At 39.5% G+C, this 24,575-nt stretch overlaps 1 long non-coding RNA gene and 2 pseudogenes across 1 annotated transcript; all 3 read left to right on the top strand.

Moving 5' to 3' along the window:
- Positions 1-1,746: 1,746 nt before the first annotated feature.
- Positions 1,747-15,591, top strand: LOC137736871 (uncharacterized). The gene is made up of 4 exons (XR_011068809.1): positions 1,747-2,093; positions 2,217-2,375; positions 13,913-14,092; positions 14,745-15,591. It is a non-coding gene; the product is annotated as an uncharacterized lncRNA (long non-coding RNA).
- LOC137737263 (putative disease resistance RPP13-like protein 1) lies at positions 4,479-9,221 on the top strand (annotated as a pseudogene).
- A 1,768-nt stretch (positions 15,592-17,359) lies between the features above and the next one.
- LOC137736868 (putative disease resistance RPP13-like protein 1) lies at positions 17,360-23,994 on the top strand (annotated as a pseudogene).
- The last annotated feature ends 581 nt before the right edge of the window (positions 23,995-24,575 follow it).

Below are 24,575 nucleotides of genomic sequence, written 5' to 3'. Positions count from 1 at the left end.
GACACATGTTGGGGCGTCATTATGACATCATGGGTGAATAATACAATTTCGTGTTTAAGTTTCTCTCCACGTACATCACGTTAACTTTGTTTTTTTACTTTCTTAGCATGTTTGGGTGCATTTTCAGTTTTTTGGATAGTGGAAAGGTCAAGTTGGTAGCAGATTCACATGACAAAGACATAAGTCTAAAATTCCTTGTCACTAATTCAGTTTACCGAGCTTAATTGGTCTCTCTTAATCTACCAAATTGTCATAATAAGCTAGTAATTTCACTTCATGAAAATCTTGCTTAATGTTGTTTGACTTGTTTCCTTTCTTAAACATCTAGATGTTCGTTAATTATATGCTAATAATAATTGCTCTTCATCTTCAAATGGATCATAAATTACAATAGCTCTGTGACTAATTAAGTAGTATAACTCCAAAATGGTAAAGCATAATCCATGATAACTTTGGTAAATCTGGTGTCAGCAGGATCATGTTCTTCTTGGTGTTGTGTGGCTTAGGTTGTTTCAGTGTCTTTGACTGTTTTAAATTGATTCTCTATATTATTTACAATAGCCTACAAAAAACTGAACCAAACACCGTCACAAAATAATATCATTGGTGTTGAAAGGGAATGCAGCTCAGTTGTTTACCAGCAGTCACCCTTCCACCCGAAGTTTCATGTTTGATTCCCCCAAAATCGTTCGTATAACCGTGTAGGACATTGGCGATAAGAAAACGATAAAAAAGAGAACAATATTACCCCGCGAAAATTAAGGATAGAGAAAAAAAGAGGATTCTAACTTTCTTTATAGGCAGAAAGATGAAGGCTTGTTATGTTGAACACGTAATCGTTATAGCAATTGAAGAGTTCTGAAGTAGTTGTCGTTGAAAGAGGAAGACTTGTTATAGTCTTTCAAGTCAACACCTAATTCTCATAGCAAATTGATCTGCAAATAGTCAACAAAAACTCAAATTCCATTTAAACTACCTGTTTTATTAAAGGGGTGTGCTATCCACACATCTATTTTTACTTTTCACACACCTCTTGTAAACTTCTGTCATTTCATGTGATCTGACGGTTGAAAATTAAAAAAGTGTGTGAGAAGTAAAAAGATATGTGTAGATATCACACCCCCTTACTAAATCCTAAATTGTATAACTCCTTCAAATATATCAACGGCGAATATGGTATCTTTTGTAAACCATTCAGTAGAGCTCTCAGCAGGCAATGACCATATTTAAGGAATGACTAGACATATGTAGGGGTGTCATCAAGACACCATGAGTTAACAATACAATTTGTGTTTAAGTTTCTCTCCACATACATCGTGTTAACTTAGTTGTACTTTCCTAGCATTTTCGGGTTCGCGCATTTTTAGCTTTTGGGTAGTGAAAAAGTCAATTTGCTGGGAAACTTATTAGTAAAAAGCAAATTCACACGGCAGGACATAAATCTAAAATTACTTGCTCAATGTTGTTTGACTTGTTTCCTTTCTTTAACAGCTAGATGTCCATTAATTATATGCTAATAAAACTTGCCCTTCATCCTCAATTGATCTAATATAGCTCTGTGACTAATTAAGTAGTATAACTACAAGATGGTAAACAATAATCCATGGTAACTTTTTGCAGTATCATTTTCTTCTTCTTTGTATTGTGTGGCTCAGGCTGTTTTGAGAGTCTCAACATTATCTACAATGGTTGAAAAATTTGAACCAATCACCCTCTCAAAATAAAATAATCGGTGTTGCAAGGAAATGCAACTCAATTGTTTACGAGCAATCACTCTTCCACTCTGGGTTGCGTGTCTGGTTCCTCATCTCCCAAAATCGTTCGTATAAAGGAAAAGAAAACGTATAACCGTGTGGGACATAGGAGATAAGAAAGCAATTAAAAAGATTAAACAGCATGACCCCACGAAAAAATAAGGAGAAAGTAAAAAGAGGAATCTGTCTTTTTGTGCAGAAAGAGGAAGACTTCTTGTGCTCATTGCAATTTGAAGGGCTCTAAAGTGGTCTGGATCTGTTGACTTTCATAATCTATGGAAAAAAATCTATGGAAAACAAGTCCCTTCATCTTCATCATCATCTGAAAACTTGAACGCAGTAAGTTCCTCTTGCAACTATATATGCGGAATCCATTATTTATTAAATAATTATTTCATTTTTCTACAAGATTGTATTGTTAATTAATTATTTCATCGATAACCAGCTATATAATTTGTTCAGTTTTCAGCCTTAATTACTCCATCATTCAGTTTGGATTTGTTGATCATCAGTGCAAACAAGCGCCCTCATGACCTCACAGACTTCCATGAAACTGCTTCTTGCTACAGATCTTGTCCAATATCCGTGCAAATTTCGAGTCTTGAAACGTAGGATTGCAAGGTAATCCCAAAACTGCCCCATTTTATTTGTTCAACATGTTAAAATTTAAGAAAAATGATGTTTACTAGTATGATTTTTTCAATCTTGAGTTTTTATGGTGGGTTTTATTGTGCTTATCATTGAGTAATATTATATGGTGTACGTGTTTTCTTTTGACAAACGATAACATTAGTCAGTTAAACTGTTAGTTATTAGGAAAGGGGATCGGTGGGGATCCAACCACCATGAGAGTGCATAGACATGATTGGTTTTCATCATTGCAGTGAAGCGTCATTTGCTTATATGGTGTTTTTTTATTGGGATTTATACATACAATATCAAGTTGCTAGATTATTTTTCTGGATTAGGATCAAAGGACAAATATTTTTGACAAACATTTTTACACTCTATTTGTACCTTTAGATTTTACTAGAAGAATTCATGCCCGTGTGATGCAGTGGGTCGAAAAAATTGTTGGGCGATTCAAATCAGATCTTAAGGAAGAGTGGAATTCTTTTTTTGTTATTTGGAGAACAACATCAGGTCAAAACAAGTAACATGTACTGTGAATAATGGAACAAAATAGAACATTTTAATAGAAGGTGTAACCACAAAATATAATGTCTTTGCATAAGAAACATGGAGCATGCAGTTTAATAAACTTGTTCGAACTTATTTACCCTAACTTTGTTCATACATATTTACAACAACACTATCTGCATATATGCTATGGATGACAAAAGTCTCACACTGGAACACCAACCAGCGTACCAAAAAAATGATTCACACACGCATCTTTATTCTATAACTTAATTCCCTGCTTGTCCCTCGATACTCAAGAGCGAAGGGGAGGGTCTAAGCATATATGAAAATGATCTATTACTCCAAAGTCTTCTTCATCTGGCCAATTATTAGGTGTGTGATCCTCATCATCAACTATACTTTTTACAAGGAATATCATTTATAACCCAGCTATAGGCATGGCGATATCGTTGAAAGCACTAAAACAATGAAAAATATGAAGTCTTACCCAGTGACGGATCAAGGATTTTAATACCGGTGGTCCTAATATAAAGGCTCTAAAAAATATTAAGCGAAAAATAATATTGAAAATTAAATGCTAGACCACAACTTTTCATTCATAATTTTTGTACAAACAACATTACAAGCTACAAAGTACAAAGACTTATTTGTCAACGACGAGGTATGCGTAATATCGTTCCATACTTCTAATTTCTACACATTTCAATTAATCAAAACAAAAAAAACATATTAATTGATGAAGCTAAAAAAAAATGAACAAACCAACACATGATCCAAACAATATCAAAAAATCATAAATAAAAAAATTCATAATAGTTAACAATACCTATAATTATTATGAATTTAACATTCTTCATGATTAATTTAGACTAAAATAAAAATCTCACTTAAATTTAGAAACGAGGGGATTAAGTGGTGTTGAAGAAGCAGAATGGTAGGTTATGTTAGTGGTGTGGTATCACATCCCGACCCGGGTAGGACCACTTCCCGGGCCCGCTCCACCACCGTAGCACGATATTGTCTGCTTTGGGCTTACCATTCCCTCACGGTTTTGTTTTTGGGAACTCACGAGCAACTTCCCAGTGGGTCACCCATCATAGGATTGCTCTAGCCCTCTTCTCGCTTAACTTCGGAGTTCCTACGGAACCCGAAGCCAGTGAGCTCCCAAAAGGCCTCGTGCTAAGTAGAGATGGGAATATACATTTAAGGATCACTCCCCTGGGCGATGTGGGATGTTACAATCCACCCCCCCTAGGGGCCCGACGTCCTCGTCGGCACACACGCGGCCAGGGTTAGGCTCTGATACCAAATTGTCACATCCCCGCCCGGGTGGGACCACTTCTCGGGCCCGACTCCACTACCGTAGCATGATATTGTCCGCTTTGGGCTTACCATTCCCTCACGGTTTTGTTTTTGGGAACTCACGAGCAAGTTCCCAGTGGGTCACCCATCATGGGATTGCTCTAGCCCCCTTCTCACTTAACTTCGAAGTTCCTACGGAACCCGAAGCCAGTGAGCTCCCAAAAGGCCTCGTGCTAGGTAGGGATGGGAATATACATATAAGGATCACTCTCCTGGGCGATGTGGGATGTCACATGTGGACCGTGTGATGAATCTGATCGTGGCCTGTGGAGACTGGAGAGGAGACTGGTATTGTGCTGGTGGTCTTCGGTGAAGTGGGGTGGGGATTGGGGAATGCGAGAGAGAATTGGAATTGGAAAAGTTCTATTGGAATTGGAAGAGTTATGACTTTTTCAAAAGCAAGTGTAAAAATATTTGTTCCTTGATCCTAACCTATTTTGTATATATTAGGAAAAAGAACATTTCCATAAAACGTAACAGGACTGCCACTTGATTTGAATCCACCCCATTGCCATCCCTAGCTATTCCCAAATTGTCACCTCTAGATATGCTTTGCTAGGAGTCCATTAATTGATTACTTCACTTTTACTATAAATTTGTACGTGATTGCGCAGGCATCAATAATTACTTCTCATCATTTTAATTTGTGCGGTTGTGACTATTTCTGAGCCTCAACAGATCAAGCTTCCAAATTTCCAAGGAACTAGTCTTTGGCTGTTACTCTTCCCTTGGTTGAGTTCTGCACCTCAATATTGCTCAAGAACGTTTCGCTATTTCTTTGATTTCTTGGAGTGCCCTTCACTCTTAACATTGCACTGGGAGAGGTTTTTCTTGCGGCGTTTCTAAAGGTGCTGCTCAACAGGTTGACCTCCCACGAGATTCTCAACTACCTTGAAAACTTCCGGGGCGTCACAAAGAAGCTGGACAAGTGGAGGGCCGTGTTATCTGCAATAGGAGGGGTGCTCAGCGACGCCGAGAAAAAACAACTCACCGAGGATGCTGTAAAACTGTGGCTCGATGATCTCAGAGACCTGGCTTATGATGTCGAAGACATGTTGGACAAATTTGCCACCCAAATGTTGAAGCGCATGATAGAGGGACGTGATCAAGCCTGCACAAGCAACAAGGTGCAAAACTCACTTTTCAAAATTAAATTCAATTGGGATATGAACTCCGAAATGAAGAAGATTACCTAGCGGTTGCAAGACATATCTGAACGGAAGGATAAGTTTGGCTTGAAAGATATTGGGACGTCTGCTAAGGAATCGCGAAGTCTACCAAGTTCTGGCGTGTTAGATGAAAAGCTTCTTGTTGGAAGAGATGGTGACAAGGGGAGGATTATTGAACTGTTGTCAAGAAAATACGAGCATGCAGGTGCTGTTAATTTTGGTATAGTTGCTATAGTTGGCATGGCCGGAGTTGGGAAGACGACACTTGCTCAACTTGTATTCAACAACGAAGATGATGCTATGAAGGAGTTTGAGCTCAAGGTCTGGATATCAGTGTCCGATGACTTCAATGTGGTGCGAGTGACAAAGGCAATTCTTGAATCCATCACATCCCGACCCGTTCAAATGGAGGAGTTTAGTAAAATTCAGCATGATTTGAGTGAGCAATTAAGAGGAAAAAAGTTTTTAATCGTGCTAGATGATATCTGGAACAAAGGCGACTATGATCTACACGATCTCTAGACAAGACTTCGATCCCCTTTTGGCGTTGGAGCAGGAGGAAGCAAGATAATTGTGACAACCCGTGATGTGAATGTTGCAAAGATTATGGGAGCCACTGGAGTTCATAATTTGGAATGTATGGCAGATGATGATTGTTTGGAAATATTTGAGCGACATGTATTCCGGGAAGTTAATAGTGGAAAACCAGTAAATTATGAGTTAATTCGGACAAAAATTGTTGAAAAATGTTGTGGCTTACCACTAGCTGCGAGGACAGTCGGTGATCTTTTACGTTGCAAAGAAACAGATGAGTGGGGAGAAATATTGGACAACAAACTATGGAATCTCGCAGATAACAGTAGCCTTCTCCCCGTACTAAAGTTGAGCTATCACTATCTTCCATCACATTTGAAAAGGTGTTTTGCCTATTGCTCAATACTTCCAAATGACTACGAATTTTGGGAGAAGCAGCTCGTCCTTTTGTGGATGGCAGAGGGTTTGATTTAACAAAAACCTGACGACAATAAACAAATGGAGGATTTAGGCCGCGACTACTTTCGAGAGCTATTAGCAAGGTCGCTATTTCAAGAATCAAGCAAAAACAATTCACGATATGTAATGCATGACCTCATTAATGATTTAGCACAATGGCCAGCAGGAGAAATATGTTTTAGGTTTGAAGATAAGCAAGGTAATAACTTGCAAAGCACTTGCTTTCGAAGGGCTGGCCATTCGTCTTTCATTGCTGGTCGATTTGATGGAGTTATGAGATTTGAGGACTTTCCAAAAGTTGAACGCTTGCGAACTTTCCTGCCACTTTCATTTTCAGATTCCAGGGGATGGAACCAATATTTGTCTCGTAAGGTTACTTTTGAGCTATTACCGGAGTTGCAATACTTACGAGTGCTCTCTTTCAATGGCTACAAAATAACTGAGCTGCCAGAGTCAATCGGTGATTTGAGGTTGTTACAGTATCTTGACCTTTCCTACACATTGATAACCAGTTTGCCCAAATCAACAAGCACTCTTTACTACTTGCAAACATTGATATTGGAAGGTTATGATGAATTGAAGCCATTGCCTGCGGACTTGAGCAATCTAATTAAGTTGCGCCATCTCAACAACTCAGGTGCATATTTGTTGGAAGGAATGCCTTCGCAACTAGGTCGATTGACGAATCTACAATCACTGCCTCTTTTTGTGGCGAGCGAAGGTAGTGATCAGTCAGGGATAAGAGAGATAGAGCCCCTATTGCATCTCTGAGGGGCATTGTGCCTCTCAAGATTGGAGAATGTGACTGATGTAGAGGATGCCAGGAGGGCCAACTTGAAATGGAAGGAGAGGCTTGATTCGTTGGTCCTAAAATGGTCTCATTTAAGCGACACGGGAGAAACGGAATCCACTGTGCTTGACATGTTAGAGCCTCATACAAAGCTCAAGGAACTCACCATCAAGAGTTATGCCGGAAAGGAATTTTCATCATGGGTTGGAGGTCCTTTGTTCTCTAATATGGTGCTTGTGCGCTTAGAGGAATGTAACAATTGTTTATCGCTGCCATCTCTCGGACAATTGCCTCATCTCAAAGAACTTTATATTAGAGGAATGAATGCAGTGGAAAGTGTTGGTGCTGAGTTTTATGGCGAGTGTATCTTGGCTTTTCCGCTGTTAGAGATTCTCGAGTTTGTGGATATGCAGCATTGGAAGGTGTGGCTTCCTTTCCAACTGGATCACGGAAGTGGTGTTTTCCCTTGCCTGAAAAGGCTTTCAATCAAAGGATGTTCTAAGTTGGAAGGTAAGCTGCCAGAGAACCTTGATTTGTTAGCCAAACTTGAAATTGTTGGATGTGAGGAATTGGTGGTTTCGATTGCCAACTACAAACAACTTCGTCAAAAAAAAATTATCGGTTGTAAAGTGTTGAAACATACAGATGCTAAGGTTGAGTTTGAGTTATTAGAGTCCTTGTGGCTTTCAAACATTTCGGAGGTGACGTCTCTGCAAACAGGGGAATTGTTCAGGAAGGGATTGAGCAAGGTTAGAGATTTGAAGATCCATGGATGTGAGAAGCTGACGTCTTTATGGAAGAATGAGGGTAGATTATTGCAGCGGTTGACTTGTCTTGGCCGTTTGGAAATTAAAGACAACTCTCGTCTAGTTGAAGAATTGGGAGAAGAAGCAGAGGAGTTGCTGCAATTGCAAATATTGGAGTGCAAGCTTGAATTTCTGGAGTTAAACAAGTGTGAAAATCTTGTGAAGCTACCAAAAGGATTAAATCAGCTGTCGTCTCTTCAAGAGCTTCGCATACATGAATGTTCACGTCTAGTTTCTTTCCCAGATGTTGGTCTGCCACCTTCTCTTAAAGACATCCAGATTACAGAATGCCATTCGTTGATATATTTTGCAAAATTCTAGATTCCCCAAAATCTCAGAAGAATATATATCAGAGACTGCGGAAGTTTGAAATCACTAGTAGATGAGAAGGAATGTGAACGAGTGGGTGTAATAACACCGAATGGGTTCTTCAGCGACAACACCAATCACTGCCTTGAATTTATTATGATCTGGAATTGCCGAAATCTGAAATCCTTACCGGATGGCTTATGCCACCTCAGCAATCTTCAAGAGCTAGATATTCAAGAATGTGGAAGTCTTGTTTCCATCCCAAGACTGAGTGGGGGGAGAAGACCCTCCAACCTGAGAGAGATCAACATCAGAAATTGCGACAAATTGGAGGTGTTGCCAGAAGACATGCACAATCTCAACTCTCTTGAGGATTTGAGGATCGACTACCGTGAAGGTTTGACTTTTCCTCCCAACCTAACTTCACTTGAAATTTGGAAGGTCAAGAGTTGTAAGTCATTGTGGGAGTTGGAGTGGGGGTTGCACAGACCCACCTCTCTTAGAAACTTATGGATCTTCGGTGAAGATCCGGATACGGTGTCGTTTCCACCCGACATGGTCCGGATGGAGACGCTCCACCCTAAATCTCTCACTCATCTGAGTATAGGTGGCTTCTTGAATCTGAAGAAACTGAGCAGCAAGGGCTTTCAATTCCTCACCTCCCTTCAATCTCTGGGAATTTGGAATTGTCCAAAGCTAGCATCCATTCTAGAGGAGGGTCTGCCTCCTTCACTAGAGGAACTTGTCATCATTGGGTGTCCTGTGCTAAAAGAGAGATGCCAACCAGGAAAAGGACGCTACTGGCACAAAATATCCCACATCCCTTGCATCAACATAGATGGCAAGGTGATATGAAGCTGATGGTCCAAGTATCATCTCTCAAGGAATGTTTTAATATTAATAATATTATTATTATTAATCATGTTGAGTAGTGGCTGCTTTGGGAGGCCTTCAATAGGTGACAACCGGATTCCTATATTTGCTTCTTTTTTTTTTTTTTGGGTAAACGATTGCTATGTTTGCTTGGTCCCTTTTCACTGATTTGTATTATAACTTTATGAATGTGCTACTCTTTCTCCTAAGTTTGGAGTTTTTCCCATTCAGTTTTCTCCCAGCAAGATTTTAACCAAGCCACTTTAACCTAATCTTTTATTTTATTTTAGCAAATTTTTACTTATGAGCTAGTAATGCATTTTATTTAATGCATTGAGAATAGGCAATCAACAAAGAAATGGAGATGCAAAGAGCTCGTTGCTCAAGTGGGTACAAAGAGCTTGTGGAATGATGACCACTAAATGACTTCCTTTACTATAACTTGTCTTCTGAAAGTAGAAAGTATGTGCCAACTAATTTTGGCCAATCAAATCCTTATACCAAGCCTTCGTCACTTATTCAAAAAGTGCATTATTCATCTAATTGATATGTGATAAATTGGTGATGATTATGCGTTTTAACTGAGTTCTAAGGAAAATTAAGGGTAGTAGTACATCAGTACTAAAACGTGAATTTGTGAAAAAATGATTCGATTTTATTCATGAATTTTGTGAAAAAGTTCTTTCCTTTTTGATCGAATTCATGTCGGTACGTAATCTCTTTCTTCAATCCAAATATAAATTCTTAATCTTTGTATGGCTTTATTCGTTTTTGTTTAAATTTAATCTTTGCAATGCTTATTTGCTGGATTTCTGATTGGATTGAGCTCTAATTCATTTGGATTTATTTGTTAATTTGTATTGGCTTGATTGTAATTCTCTCAGATACATTGGTTTTATATTATTTTTTTTTTAGCAAAATTCATGTTTTTAGTTTTAATTTTTATGTTTTTATCATTATTAAACTAAATACATATACTTGATGCAAAATTTGGATTCTTCAGAGGAGCAGATTCTAGTTTTTCAGTTTGATTTATAGTTTTGTTTAATTAGGAATATAGTGAAATTGAAAATGAACAGAAAAGGGTTAGTGAGAAAATGACAAGTTTTCTTTGTGTTTATTACAAAATTAGCAAGTTGAAATTTTTGAGAGTATATTGCTTCTTGGAGCAGGTATTGTTTCGAGAGTGTGAATCCCATGTTGGGAATTGAAGTGTTACGTAAATAGTTTGAATGATCTCGGGCGTCTCCACCTGTTGCCAATTGGTTTTGGGTTGGATGCTCGAATAGTAATAGAATAAAAGGTTTTGTTGTTTTTTTATTATCTTTCGTTGTTTGAGTGGGGAATATAATCTTTATACAAATTGCTTCCTGATCGTGTTTATGACTGATTTCTGTATTTACTTTTAATGCTTAGTATATTAATGGCATCGCGTACTTCCTAAGTTTTCATGGTCATGTGTTTGTATGGTTCTGTATGTATGTGTGTGATCTTCATCCTGACTTTAAATGCCCAAAACAAGGATTTCATTGAGGGCTAAGTAGATTTCTTTTAACTTTGTTCTTATGTCATCGGGGAAGGTTAGAGTTGTTTATCCTTTTTCGTATTTCAGTCAATTGGTGTATTTTTTGACATCTGTGCTAAGTGCTTCGTGAAAATTGATATATGTTGTCTTAATAGTTGTGTTTCAGTTGCCTTTTCTGAGCTTCTTCCTTCCTGTCCGATATCTATTTTCTATCCTTTTTCATAGGATATTAGCTCCATAGTGTGCTGGTTGCTTTATGTTTGTATATTCTCCTGTTTTTTCATTACAATGTTGAACTCGGTGAAATGCTAGTATGAATTGGAGTGGTTCCCATTGTCTTTGAGTGATTCCTATCACAACAATCAGGGAGGAAATCCCTCTCTTTTTTTTTTTTCACTCTAGGATTATCCAAAAGATGCAGCACTGAAGATGACACGTCCCGACCCTGATATTCCCCGAATACCAGGATAGGCACGTGTTGGCCGACACCCGAGGGTGACGAAAGCCATTTATTGAATACAAGAGTAATGATTAGGAGGAAATATACACGCATAAATAATCATAGAGGAAATTAAGTGAATTAAACAGAGTTTAAGAAGATAGCTAGAGTGCACAGAACACGCTCTAAAACAAGATCACAAAGAAAAGATCATTACAAGATATCACACAAGTGGATGATAGACCGCTACTGGTAGGGAAATGCCTTGTACGTGTGTCATAGTCCTCGTTTCTAAGACCTGAATGGGGGCGCAAAACAAAGGTGAGTGGACCAAGTTCATATATACAATAATAATAAAACAGTTATCAAGATATTAAGCCCTACAATTTATATAAAGAAAACTACTAGCATAATAAGTGATAGGTTTACTGAAAATCCTAGCATGCCAAAAACATCTCAAAAGACATATCGTAGAAAAACATCGCGGAAATCAAAATGTCAATTGTCTCACAAATCGTCTCATAAGTGCGGTGTGCTGCTAGTAAGATCACTGAATAAATATAACTCCTGGCCCTATGCCAGCACTGTGGTCTCTGCGCCCGTAGCCAGAGATTACCAACTCCCAGCCCAATGCCTGCTCCGTGTCCCTCAGCCCGTAGCTAGGGATTATTTCTCCCGGCCTAACTGCCAACACCAGATCCTCGCCCCAGGCAGTATAGTGTCCTCTAGGTACGCACAAATAGTTACGCCTCTCATAACTAACCACTTCATAGTATAAAGTCATCCATCATCTATATTATAAAGAGGGGTTTCTAAAACATGTTCTAGCATCCTATCGTCATCCATCAAATAGTCTACCAATTCATGGTTTTTATAGAAAATACGATATATTAAAATATAGTTCAATATAGGCCAACAATTAATTCCTTGCAAAATAACGAGACGATAATCAACATTTCATTAAAATGCTTAACATAAAACCAATCCATAAACTCGTAAGACATGCTTTTCATTTATGAAATTAAACAATGAAATCATGTAATTTTAGAAGGGGTCCACTCACAGATACTTCGTAGCAGCAGAGTTGTGCGGAAAAGGATTAAGAAAATCCCCACTAGCAAGTTCACCTAAGTACAAAAATGTACAATTTATCAAACTATGCCCAACGGTAGAATTATAGGAAATGGACGCCAAAAACGGATTCGGAACATCAAAATTGGCCTAGGAGAGATTTTGGGTTTTTGGGTCCTAAGGTTTTTGGTTAAAAAGGATTAGGGTGAAAATGGGTGGTTTGGGCTTAAACCCAAACCCACACAAACATACACACACACGGCACAACACACACACACGTGCACACACTCACACGGACACACAACACACGCTACAAAAACACACACACATGCACAGCATGCACACACACACACACGTGCATACACTCACACGGACACACATACACACGCTACACAAACACACACATGCGCAGCATGCATACGCATGCACACACACACGCACACACTCACGCACTGCACAACCCAACAGGCCTCACACACGGGGCCGGGCTTTAAACCCTTTCTAAATAAAAACGGCCCAAGGCCCTTTGGGTCATTAAAATAAATAACAGAAAATAAATTAAAAGAAATAGAATGGGGGTTTGGTCTACGGGCCCAAAGCCCGTGGGTGTCCAGAATGGCCTGAAGGGCCTGCGCATGCAGATCGGGGAAGAACACCAGAAAATGGTGATCGGAATTCATCCCGATTCCGATTTGAACCTAAAACTAAATAAAAATAGGAAGTTAAATCATAAAAATGATGCTGAAAAAGAAGGGAAACAGAATTTTACCACAAATAGGATCAAATGGGGTCGAGATTGGCCAAGTTCGTGTACGAGCTTCGACGGATTTTGTCGTCGGGTTCTGGAAGAACGAAAATAGAGTGCATGCACAGATTAGAACCTTCCATTTGGACTGAGAACAACTCAACAAAAACAGAATAGGGCAGCGAGCCTTACCTGTGTTGGAGTTTCGGAGATTTGAAGCTCTCGGCTTTAATGGCAGAACACACAGAGGTGTTCTAATGATGCATGCAGGATTACAGTTGAGTTCCTCAAGCCCTAAGGATTCTAGATATGTGGTTATTTTGTTGGATTTGTTTAGATTTCGAAAAGGGAGGGGGGACGAGAGCTCTCGGAGCTCTGGGGAGAATGGAAACTTCCGAGAGTTAGAGAGAGAGAGAGAGAGAGAGAGGAAACTAAGTTTTTCAGAAATATAAGGAAGGAAGAGGATAGGGCTCATGGGTTGGGTCATTGGACCTAACCTTGGGCCTTAAGTTAACACAAAGGGGGCTGGGCTTGGCCCAATAAAATCTAGGTTATTTTGGGTAAGGGAAAGTTTGTAAGCACTTTTATTCCGACTCAGATCCTTATTCCTTAGGTTTTTTGAAAGTTGAAACGATATGGCACTAGGCCCAAGGTTGAGACCAGGTTGGACGTGTTAGATTGGTGTTTGGCATGTAAAGACCAGTGGTATGATATTGGGATGCGTTTTTAGGTATATGGGGCCGGTACCTGTAAGCTTGAAGACAACCTAGATAGGTTCGGGATATAACAGAGTGCTTGTCTATACTTTTGTTTTTGTAGTTAAGAGAATATGTAATTGCTTCGCAATCATTAGATTTGTAAACTTATTACTTGGGGTGCCCTTTGCCTTGCTGTGCTGAATAACAATGAGAATATATTACTGAATTCTAACAGGAAAAAGGCAGGCCACTCCCAAAATTTGGTGAATGGGACGTCAATGATCCTGCTTCGGCTGAGGGGTTTACTGTGATCTTTAACAAGGCTAGGGATGAGAAGAAGACAGGTGGAAAACCAGAGTCACCTAATATCAGGCATGGAGGAGGAGTGGATCCTGGCACTGGCGGGCCTTCGTCTGTAAGATTTTTTCTCATTTAACTGTTGTCTCGTTTCTTTCTCTAATGTTTTGATATATACATGAGTCGGCCAATAGAAATACATTCTTTGCGGTTTTCTTAATTGCAAATTTGCAAGTTATTGCTTTTCAAGTGACGTTGGTAGTACAAAATACAACTATATGTAACACTGCCTTACCGGTCAAACTCAGCATACCATTTTATGTGAAAATCAATGCAACTGACATATATAGAACTCTAGTAAGGAAATGTGGCGAAAGACAGATCTAATGTTAGGGCCAAGATATTTGAAAAATAAAAGAACACAAGATGACTCGGCTGTTTTATCTGCATTATTCCATGCGAGTGGAATCGGCATACGTTAACTCGGGTTCTGTCTCCTTTTGGACAGATGTAGCCTAATAGGAACATTTGTTTGTTTTATTGTGAACAATTGAAAGAACTAATGGCCCTGGAAATATTTGCTCTTGTCAATTGATCATTGTGTGACCTTTTTGTTTTTTCTATGCGTTTTCTGTATCTGCTGCGTTTCCAATAGTAGACTAATAGAACGAATAACTGGAGGGTGATTGTTTCTGCTGCGAAAATCTAATATGCTTAAATTCCTCGCTCTTTGCGGATGATTTTATTTGGTTTGATTTCCTGGTGCACAGAAAAAATGGTTTTGCTGGCAGAGGTTTTGACAATTTTGTTCTCCTAAGTGCTCCAACGGAGGAGCACGGTGTTCGTAACTGGCTGCACTATATTTCCTCGCTCACTCTCTGTCTATGAAATTGGCAACCGGGGAAGAAGTTTGAAGCAATGGGTAGCAGTTTGCCAAAGGAAATCGTACGTGGTATCCTTTTGAGACTACCTCCTAAAGCTTTGATCCAATGCACCTCGGTGTCCAAGCCTTGGAACTCCATGATAAAAAATCCCAGCGTTATTCGCACCCACCTCAGCCGTACCATCGATTTTACCCAGTTTGGCACCCACCACCTCCTTCTGCAATGTGTTCGTGGAGGCAATCCAATGGAGCAGAATTACTATTTGCATTATGATAACCATGCTTTTGATGAGTACTGCAAGCTAGAATATCCAAGTGTTCCCAAGCGCAATAGATTTCTTCGTGTGGTGGCAATACGGGGATCCGAATACTTTTTATGGGGGTTTATTCACTTGCTAGAGGATTGCGGAGTAGTCCTCATTCGTTTGATCTCGTTTGTAAAGGTTTTGATTCACGCAAATTTCAGGCCTCTGTAGTGTTTGATAATCATCTGCTTAGTCCGCCTTGTAGCATAATTCGTCGAGAGCGAGGATCTAACCATGTACAAGTCCCAACCATACAGTATTAAGAAACATATCTAACCTTAATTGAAGGAGACAAGGGTTGTGGGAAGATTGTTGAGTGAATATTCATATGCAACAAAAAGGAAATTAAGAAGTTGGTTCCTTTCTGTCGGTTTCTTTTTGGTTTTTATGGAATTGGCTTTTATGTATTTTGCGGAATTGGTTCACTTTAGCACTACTAATTTTATTGTTGGGAGAACGATTAGTGAAAATCAAATTTCACATGGTAGAGACACAAGTTACTTGTCATAAGTCTAAAATTACTTGTCACTGATTCAGTTTCACCAAGCTTAATTCGTCTCACTTAATCTTCAAAATTAACATAATAAGCTAGTACTTTCACTTTATGAAAATCTTGCTCTCGTTTCCTTCAACATCTAGATGTCCACTAATTATAAGGAAAATCAACGAAAAATTAAAAAAAAAACTTTAGTTTTAATGAAAAATGACAAATAAAGGTGTAATGAATAATACCATGGAAAGGTACAAACGTGGTTTTTAAGTTAACAGTACCGAGAGTGTTTTGTTAAAATTCTCTTAATTATATGCTAATCTTCAAATTGATCATAATCAAATATGGCTCTGTGAGTAATAAGTAGTATAACTACAAGACGGTAAAGCATAATACATGGTAACTTCGATAAATCTGGTGTCCTTAGGAGCATTTTCTTTTTCTTTGTGTTGTAAGGCCCAAGTTGTTTTAGTGTCTTTTACTGTTTAAAAGTGATTGTCTCTACGTTACATACAGTGGCAACCAATTACGCTCACAAAATAATATAATCAGCGTTGCAAGGGAATGTTGCTCAGTTGTTTACGAGTCACCTTTCCACCCAAAGTTTCATGTTTGGTTCACCATCTCCAAAATCGATCGCATAAGGGAAAAAAGAAATTCTAGCAATGATCTCTCAACTAAAAATTCATGATTATTGATCTCTTAACTTCTCAAAACGTGCAACTATAGTCATTTTTGTCAAAACAAGTCGTGTTGAAAAAAACATTGCTACAATTGTGTTAAAGTTAAAAGACTATTGCTCCAATTGGGTTAAAATTGAGAAACCATTTCTACAATTTTCTCATTTAGTTTTCCATATTCGCTTCTTTATTCGGCCTCACGTGCGTGGCACGTGACTCATTTTGACAGAAATTTTAGCAGTGTTGATGAAAATGATTATAGATGCACATTTTAATGAGTTAAGAGACCAATGATCATGAATTTTTAATTAAGAGATCATTATTTTAATTTAGTTAAAGTTAAGAGACCATTGTCACAATTTTCTTCAATGAAAAAAAAAAAAAAGAAATATATATATATATATATATATATATAACTGTGTAGGACATTGGAGAGAAGAAGGCAATCAAAATGATAAAACAATATGACCCCACGAAAAATAAAGAGAGGAAAAAGAGGAATCTAAGTTTCGTTCTGGGCAGAAAGAAGAAGACATCGTTATGCTCTTTCAACAGCTAATTATCGCAGCAATAACCAGCCATATAATTTTTGCAACTTATAGTAATTTATTTTTTTCCCCAATAAAGTTCGTGAAGTTTGCATTTTAGTCCCCATCCATTTATCCTATCCGGATCACTTTTCAGATTTTCCCATAAATCCTCACCTATCACTGCCTGCCACGTCTCACTCTCCCTATCTCTATTCTTTCCCGTACTCAACTACTCTCTCCCTCAGGAGAAATTTTTAGGTGTACCGGGTACACCAAAAAAATTTGGTGTACCCTCACTCATAATGGTGTACCCCTCACTTTTTGTACCCTCAATAAATAAATAAAATCAAACCATTATGAGTGAGGGTACACCAAATTTTTTTGGTGTACCCGGTACACCTAAAAATTTCTCCTCCCTCAGCACTCACTCTCTTCTCTCTCAGCTCAACTACTCTACTCTCTCCCTCAGCACTCACTCTCTTCTCTCTCAGCTCAACTCTCTCTCTCTCCCTCTCTCTCTCGGACTCTCTCCCCGATCGAACCCACACACACCCACGCACACTCAAAGTGGCACCCCGGCAACACCACCACCATGCTCACCCTCGCGAGAATCTCCCCTCCCTCTTCCCCGTCTCAGTGAAGCTCGGTGAAGCCCAGAAACCCAGGAGATCTCCGGCGAACCCCCGTGACTCTCGAGCGAAAGTCCGGCCAGTTCCCGGCCACCTATCGTCGTGAAACAGGTACCAATCTCTTCCTCTCACCTGTACCTTCGTTTTGGCACTTAAATCGTAGACTAGGGTGGCGTCGTCCGGAGCTTCGAAGCTCCGGCCTCCTTTTCCCGGCGAGAAACAAACCCAGGCCCTTCGGGCCTTTGGCCCGCTACAACCTAAACCCAACCCTTGTAACTACACAGGCCTTCGGGCTAAGTCACACGGGCCCTTGCCCCAATAATTAGTTCTCATCATTTTATTTTGTGCAGTTGTGACTATTTTTGAGTCTGTATTTGTTGATCACAAGCAGAGTTAGATTTGAACTTCCATGTAAGTTCTTATTATAGCAGCTATAGGCATATAACGAGACTAAATCATGATATATGATCAAGGGATCCTTGTGATCAGATATGGCTAGGGTTTATTAGGTGTGTGATCCTCATCATCAACTATACTTTTTACAAGGGATATCATTCATAACCCAGCTATAGGCATGCCGATATCGTTGAAAGCACTAAAACAATGAAAAATATGAAGTCTTACCCTACGTGAAGCTTCCGAAACTATTTTAACTTTGACGTATTTTTCTCAAATTATTTTGATTAGTTGAAATTTATTTTTATTTCCATGTATAGCCATGAATCATCTTATCTCTTACTTAAGAATCATCTTATTTACGGTTATTTTGTAGGCAACCTTGATCTGAATCCGCCCCATTACCATCCCTAGCTATTCCCAAATTGTCACCTCCAGAATGCTTTACTACGAGTCCATTAATTGATTATTTCACTTTTACTATAAATTTGTATGTGATTGCGCAGGCATCAATCATTAGTTCTCATCATTTTAATTTGTGCAGTTGTGCCTATTTCTGAGCCCCAACAGATCAAGCTTCCAAATTTCCAAGAAACTAGTCTTTGACTGTTACTCTTCCCGAACGGAGTCAGATTTAACTTCCAATGTAATTTCTTATTAGTCAACTGAGTAATACATTAGTTGTTTTTTCATTTTACTTGAACTACATTTTATTCATTTGTTTCTTCACTTAATTTGTGCAGTTCTGCACCTCAATATTGCTCAAGGACGGTTCGTTCACTATTTCTTCGACTGCTTGGAGTTCTCTTCGCTCTTAACATGGCACTCGGAGAGGTTTTTCTTGCGGCGTTTCTACAGTTGCTGCTCGACAGGTTGACTCGTCGCGAGGTTCTCAACTATTTTGGAAACTTCCGGGGCGTTGGAAAGAAGCTGGATAAGTGGAGGGCCACGTTATCTACAATCGCAGCGGTGCTGAGCGACGCCGAGGAAAGACAACTGACTGACCATCTTGTAAAACTGTGGCTCGATGATCTCAGAGACCTGGCTTATGATGTCGAAGACATGTTGGACAAATTTGCCACTCAAATGTTGAAGCGTATGATAGAGGGAAGTGTCAGCGCGAGCAACAAGATGCGGAACTCACTTTTCAAAATTAAATTCAATTAGGATATGAACTCTGAAATGAAGAAGATTACGGAGCGGTTGCAAGACATATCTGCACGGAAAGTTGAGTTTGGTTTGACAGATACTGGGACATCTGCTAAGGAATCGCGAAGTCTACCAAGTTCAGACGTGTTAGATGAAAAGCTTCTTGTTGGAAGAGATGGTGACAAGGGGAAAATTATTGAATTGTTGTCAAGAAAATACGAGCATGCAGATGCTGTCAATTTTGGTGTAGTTGCTATAGTTGGCATGGCCGGAGTTGGGAAGACGACACTTGCTCAACTTGTATTCAACAACAAAGATGATGCCATGAAGGATTTTGAGCTCAAGGTTTGGGTATCTGTGTCCGATGACTTCGATGTGGTGCGAGTGACAAAGGCAATTCTTCAATCAATCACATCCCGACCCGTTCAAGTGGAGGAGTTCAGTAAAATGCAGCATGATTTGAGTGAGCAATTAAGAGGAAAAAAGTTTTTAATTGTTTTAGATGATATATGGGACAAAGATGACTATGATCTGTACGATCTCTGGACAAGACTTCAATCCCCTTTTGGCGTCGGAGCAGGAGGAAGTAAGATAATTGTGACAACTCGTGACAGAAATGTTGCAAAGATTACGGGAGCCGCTGGAGTTCATAATTTGGAGTGTATGGCAGATGATGATTGTATGGAAATATTTGAGCGACATGCGTTCGGGGAAATTAATAACGGAAAACCAGTAAATTATGAGGTAATTCGGACGAAAATTGTTGGAAAATGTTGTGGATTACCATTAGCTGCAAGAACTCTCGGTGGTCTTTTACGTCGCCAAGAAAAAGAAGAGTGGGGAGAAATATTGGACAACAAATTATGGAATCTAGCAGATAAGAGTGGCCTTCTTCCTGTACTAAAGTTGAGCTATCACTATCTTCCATCACATTTGAAGAGGTGTTTTGCCTATTGCTCAATACTTCCAAATGATTATGAATTTGGGGAGAAGCAGCTCGTCCTTTTGTGGATGGCAGAGGGTTTGATTCAAAAAAAACATGACGACAATAAACAAATGGAGGATTTGGGCCGCGACTACTTTCGAGAGCTATTAGCAAAGTCGTTGTTTCAAGAATCAAGCAAAAACAATTCACGATATGTAATGCATGACCTCGTTAATGATTTAGCACGATGGGCAGCAGGTGAAATATGTTTTAGATTGGAAGATAAGCAAGGTGATAACTTGCAAAGCACTTGCTTTCGAGGGGCTCGCCATTCGTCTTTCATTGCCGGTAAATTTGATGGAGTTATGAGATTTGAGGACTTTCCAAAAGCTGAACGTTTGCGAACATTCCTGCCACTTTCACTTTCAGGTTCCAGTTGGAGTAAATATTTGTCTCGTAAGGTTACTTTTGGGTTATTACCACAGTTGCAATACTTACGAGTGCTCTCTTTCAATGGCTACAAAATAACTGAGCTGCCAGAGTCAATCGGTGATTTGAGGTTGTTACAGTATCTTGACCTTTCCTACACATTGATAACCAGTTTGCCTAAATCAACAAGCACTCTTTACAACTTGCAAACGGTGATATTGGAAGGTTGTTATAAATTGAAGTCATTGCCTGCGGACTTGAGCAATCTAATTAAGTTGCGCCATCTCAACAACTCAGGTGCATCTTCGTTGGAAGGAATGCCTTCGCAACTAGGTCGATTGACGAATCTACAATCACTGCCTCTTTTTGTGGCGAGCGAAGGTAGTGATCAATCTGGGATAAGAGAGATAAGGCCCCTATCACAGCTCCGAGTGACATTGCGCCTCTCAAGATTGGAGAATATGACTGATGTCGAGGATGCCAGGAGGGCCAACTTGAAATGCAAGGAGAGGCTTGATTCGTTGGTCCTAGGATGGTCTCATTCAAGCGACACAGGAGAAACTGAATCCGCTGTGCTTGACATGTTGCAGCCTCATACAAAGATCAAGGAGCTCACCATCAAGAGTTATGCCGGCAAGGAATTTTCATCATGGGTTGGAGGTTCCTTCTTCTCTAATATGGTGCTTGTGCGCTTAAAGGAATGTAACAATTGTTTATCGTTGCCACCTCTCGGACAATTGCCTCAACTCAAAGAGCTTTATATTAGAGGAATGAATGCAGTGGAAAGTGTTGGTGCTGAGTTTTATGGCGAGTGTGTCTTGGCCTTTCCGCTGTTAGAGATTCTCGAGTTTGTGGATATGCAGCATTGGAAGGTGTGGCTTCCTTTCCAACTGGATCACGGAAGTGGTGTTTTCCCTTGCCTGTAAAGGCTTTCAATCGAAAAATGTTCCAAGTTGGAAGACAAGCTGCCAGAGAACCTCGATTTGTTAGCCGAACTTGAAATTGTTGAATGTGAGGAATTGGCAGTTTCGATTGCCAACTACAAACAACTTCGTCAATTAAATATTAAGGGTTGTAAAGTATTGGTGCATACACATGCTAAGGTTGAGTTTGAGTTATTAGAGTCCTTGTGCCTTTCAAACATTTCAGAGGTGATGTCTCTGGAAGCAGGGGAATTGTTCAGGAAGGGATTAAAGAAGGTTAGAGATTTGAAGATTAATGGATGTGAGAAGCTAACGTCCTCATGGAAGAATGAGGGTAGATTATTGCAGCGGTTGACTAGTCTTGGCCGTTTGGAAATTGAAGACAACTCTCGTCTAGTTGAAGAATTGGGAGAAGAAGCAGAGGAGTTGCTGCAATTGGAAATATTGGAGTGCAAGCTTGAATGTCTGGAGTTAAAAAAGTGCGAAAATCTTTTGAAGCTACCAAAAGGGTTAAATCAGCTGTCGTCTCTTCAAGAGCTTCGCATATACGAATGTTCATCTCTAGTTTCTTTTCCAGATGTTGGTCTGCCACCTTCTCTTAAAGACATCCACATTAGAGAGTGCCATTCGTTGATATATTTTGCAAAATTCCAGATTCCCCAAAATCTCAGAACAATAAGGATTGAAAATTGCAAAAGTTTGAAATCACTAGTAGATGAGGAGGAATTTGAACGACTGGGTTTAATAGCACCGAACGGGTTCTTCAACGACAACACCAATCACTGCCTTGAATATATTCACATCTGGGATTGCCAAAATCTGAAATCCTTACCGGATGGCTTATGCCACCTCAGCAATCTTCAAAAGCTATGTATTCAACAATGTGGAAGTCTTGTTTCCATCCTGAGACTACCCTCCAACCTGATAATGATCAATATCAGAAATTGCGAGAAATTGGAGGCGTTGCCCGCAGACATGCACAATCTCAACTCTCTTGAATATATTCAGATCTGGGATTGCCAAAATCTGAAATCCTTACCGGATGGCTTATGCCACCTCAGCAATCTTCAACAGCTACGTATTTACAAATGTGGAAGTCTTGTTTCTTTCCCGAGACTGAGTGGGGGGAGAAGACCCTCCAACCTGAGATATATCTAGATCAGCAGTTGCCACAAGTTGGAGGTGTTGCCCGAAGACATGCACAATCTCAACTCTCTTGGGGGGCGTTTGTTTGCCCTCACTAAGTTGGACTGGACTGGACTGGACTAGCTATTAGTCCAATACTGTGTTTGTTCCATGCTGGGACTAACATTAATGAGACTAAAGGGGACTAGCATGGACAAAACCCTTCACTAAGAGGTCTTAACGAGACCCCCCCAATAACCATGGGACTAGCTAAGACTATCCTCTCTTTCTCGTCCTCGTCATGCTCAACGACCACTCCCGACAGACTCATCGTCATCTCCGGTCACCTAGATCAATCATTAACTTTCTGACTCTCTTTCAGATCCATTTCACAACCAATTTTCATATAAAATATACCAAATTGAAGCTGGGAGTGACAAGATTATGATTTTACTTGAATCGAGGCCAAAATGTGGTCGAATGTGGCCGGAAAATGGCCTGGAAGTCTCGGCCTGTTTGGGCTTCTTCAAATCCATGATAGATTCGAGCATTCAAAGCTAAGATCTCGGTCCAGGGATGGTGATGAATTTTTTGGTGGTGCTAACTTCATCCAATTTAACGAGGGTTGGTCGGAAAACACATCAGGAAACCTGCAACTCGTCGGGAAAATTGGAGCCGTGAGGTTCCGTTCGAACAACGTATAGCTAGAGAGGGAGGGAGGACAGAAAAATAGAGACTGGAATCAATAAGGAGTTTGATCAGGAATGAGAAAGAGACATGAATTGAGAGGTCTAAGAGAAAAAAAAGAGGGAGAGGGTGGGACGATGAGAGAAGAGGAAAAGAGTGGGACGGAAATGGTAGGAAAAGATGGAGAAAAAGATAAGATCATAATAAAATATTAATAATTTATATATTAAATAATATAATATTATAATTTGTTATTATCCAGCTTCTTAGTCCAATACTACACCAAACGCTTCACTAAGTTAGTCCAGTTTAGTCTAGTCTAAGCCAGTCCAGCTTAGTCCTTGAAGCTAATCCAATCCGAGATAGTCCGACGCAACAAACGCCCCCTTGAGGAATTGAGGATCGACTACCGTGAAGGTTTGACTTTTCCTCCCAACCTCACGTGGCTTTCAATTTTTAAGGTCAAGAGCTGTAAGTCATTGTGGGAGTTGGAGTTGGGGTTGCACAGACTCACCTCTCTTGTAATCGTTGGTGAAGAAGACCGGGATACGGTGTCGTTTCCACCCGACATGGTCCGCATGGAGACCCTCCTCCCCAAATCTCTCACTCATCTCGCAATACATAGCTTCCTGAATCTGAAGAAACTGAGCAGCAAAGGCTTTCAATTCCTCACCTCCCTTCAATATTTGGGACTCGTGGATTGTCCAAAGCTAGCATCCATTCCAGAGGAGGGTCTGCCTCCTTCACTAGAGAGACTTGACATCATTGGGTATCCAGTGCTAAAAGAGAGATGCCAACCAGGAAAAGGACGCTACTCGCACAAAATATCCCACATCCCTCGCATACGGATAAATTTTAAAGAGATATGAAGCTGATGGTCCAGGTATCATTTTCTCGAGGAATGTTTTAATATTAATATTATTATTATTATTATTATTATTATTTATTAATCATCTTTATTCATGTAAAGTAAAGTAGTCCACAATATTTCTCGGCCGATGTTTCTTCTCCCGGATTCCTATATTTGCTTTTTTTTTTTTTGGGGTAAACGATTGCTATGTTTGCTTGGTCCCTTTTAAACTGATTTGTATTATAACTTTATAAATGTGCTACTCTTTCTCCTAAGTTTGGAGTTTTTCCCTTTCAGTTTTCTCCCAGCAAGATTTTAACCAGGCCACTTAAACCGAATCTTTTAATTTATTTTAACAAATTTTAACTTATGAGCTAGTAATGCATTTTATTTAAGGAAAACTAATGAAAATGGCTTGAAAACTTTGAGTTTTAACAATAAGGACAGAATAAAGGGTAAAGTAAATAGTATCGGGTTTGACTTTTTAGTGTAAAAATGTGGTTTTTCGTTAAAGTGAACAGTACCGTAGGCTTTTTGTTAAAACTCTCTTTTATTTAATGCATCGAGAATAAGCAATCAACAAAGAAATGGAAATGCAAG

This window comes from Pyrus communis, chromosome 6 (assembly GCF_963583255.1).
Source record: "Pyrus communis chromosome 6, drPyrComm1.1, whole genome shotgun sequence".
Classification (NCBI taxonomy): domain Eukaryota; kingdom Viridiplantae; phylum Streptophyta; class Magnoliopsida; order Rosales; family Rosaceae; genus Pyrus; species Pyrus communis.
This window is presented reverse-complemented; position numbering and strand designations above follow the sequence as displayed.